Consider the following 2,500-nt stretch of genomic DNA (forward strand, 5'->3'; position numbering starts at 1 on the left):
TCCTTGGTTGTGCATTATAAGCACAAATTTGTTTACTGAATTTCAAGGTATAAAACTAAAAAAAAAATGTAGTAGCCTTTTAATTTGTACATTTCTTAAGATTTGATGACAATGTTTATGACTTTGAATGCATATTCACCTTAATGATTATTTGATTTTTATGTTAAATCAATCATTTTAGTTCGTATGTGTATATGAATCTTCGTAAATATTTGTCATTATTTTCTCATCGGTTTCGTGATAATTCGGAAATATGGGCTACATATTTCTTATATCATAACATCACCTATCCTCTAGAAGAAAGAAAAAAATATCTGAATATATTGGGAGCTTAAAAACCAAAAATACCTTGTAATTTCGAAAAGGTCAGTTACGATACATCTTTTATTTCCTAGATATTATTCGTTGTCATTTTTACCATACCACTGAAGCAAGGACGAACTCCTTTTTAATTAATGTGCTGTCAAAATCAGTGGTGATCTCTGTAAGTTCTCTTCCTTAGCATTGATACATTATCTGATTCTTTACTTACACGACTCTCAATTTTACTTTTCTTGTGTGTAGGAATAAAAACCTTTAATAAAAATATGAAATTAGGTGCTGAGAGCTGGTTTACATCAGACTAGTCACTATTCCACTATATGCCAAGTTATGCTTTTATGGTTGGTATTTGTAATTGTTCTGGTTAAGTTATTTTTCACACTACAAGTGCAAATACTTGAACTCTTGTCGACTATATCTTTAACTATCTATCAGAATTTTTTTTCTTAATTTTACATTTTTATCTCTCACTCTAAACCTTTTCAGACAACTGTTTCATAATTACACATAAACAAAATCTCCATGGACAAAATTTCCTTGTATAAACTCTCGTCGCTTTTTCCAAAACGTTCTGTTATAATTGTTACTTAATCGAACCAAAAATCAATTACACCTGTTCCAAGATATTTCAACATATAAAATCCTATGACTCCTATGATACTCCTCGTTTTACTGATATGGCAACGTACAATTACTAGTCCTCTCACCTATGCCACTGGATATTTACAAACTTAAATTCTTATTCCCACAAAACATCCAATCGAATTTGTATCACACATTAGTCTATATATTTGTTTAATTTATTATATGCGTTCGTGAACTGTAATTTTTTTCGTAGGCATTCTCAAAACTACACAAACTTAGTCCCCCATATTATGGTTTAGTTATGTGTATGTGTGGTCTTGTGTGTTTTTCCTTCAAACTATCTGATTGCCAAGCTATATGAAAGATGTAACTATAACGTAACCATTAAATACCTAAAATGTGAGTGCAAATTTTCTTTGCTATGTGTTCCGTTTTATATGAGAGGCTTCATTATTCTCTAAGATATCTCAAATACATTTTGTTTATATATTTGTCGATGTATATCTGTCTCAGTATCCCCATCTATATGGACTTCATATTAATATCTTCCTTCATACATCATGACTTGATGAGAAATAATAACTGGCAAGAAAATGGTACACTTGATTTCCTGGGGTTAATTTCAAAGTTGTAACATCAGCCCTATAACTTTGCTAATTGGGAGAATGTCATTCTCAACTACTTTGCCAATTACAGAAGTTTACCAGTATGGAATTGGGGATCGTTCATAATCGCAGGCGAAGTCAGCCCTGTTCTGTTTTTCTTAGTATTTTAGTAATTGCAAGGAACTGAAAAAAACTTGAAACATCGAAAAAGGTAAGGATCTAGAAAAAAAAAGATTATGTATGATCCCTGTCACTTTTTTTTACTTTTTTTTTTTTTACAAGGAAAAAGCTGTGAGGGCGAATATACAAAACAAGATAAAAAAACTAGGTTTCTTTTTATATACACGTTTGTTACTGGTGATATTTATGTTAAGATTCCGTCGTTGTTACACTGCAGTAGACTTTCTAGTAAAGATATTACCAGTTTATTACAACATAAGGCGGCCAAACCAGTTCAGTTCCACTAAAAGTGTCTTCATTCTCCCATCACTATTCTTATTCTGATAAGTCGATCTTCCTGATGTGTCTCTCGCTCTCTTTATTGGAAGCATCTTCCTCTAGCAAACACTTCTCCAAATCCGTCTTCACTTTATCATACCGTTTGATTCTTTGCCTTCCTCAAAACTTTTCACCTTCAACAGTTCTCCATGGGTGTAGGAGTATGTGGGGTGGCTGGGGGGCTATTGCCCAACTCCCCACTTTTTAACGAAAATTTACTTCTCTAACTTTTACCTAAAAGAAAGGTTAAGAAATACTGAATGACATAAATTCAACTTATTTGTATATACACGCATCATATATATATATATATATATATATATATATATATATATATATATATATATATATATGTATGTATATATATATATATATATATATATATATATATATATATATATATATATATATATATATATATATATATATATATTCAAATATTACCATCTCCTCCCCATGCCTATTGACGCCAAGAGCCTCGGTTATATTTC

The sequence above is a fragment of the Palaemon carinicauda genome, chromosome 1 (genome assembly GCF_036898095.1).
Source record: "Palaemon carinicauda isolate YSFRI2023 chromosome 1, ASM3689809v2, whole genome shotgun sequence".
NCBI lineage: Eukaryota > Metazoa > Arthropoda > Malacostraca > Decapoda > Palaemonidae > Palaemon > Palaemon carinicauda.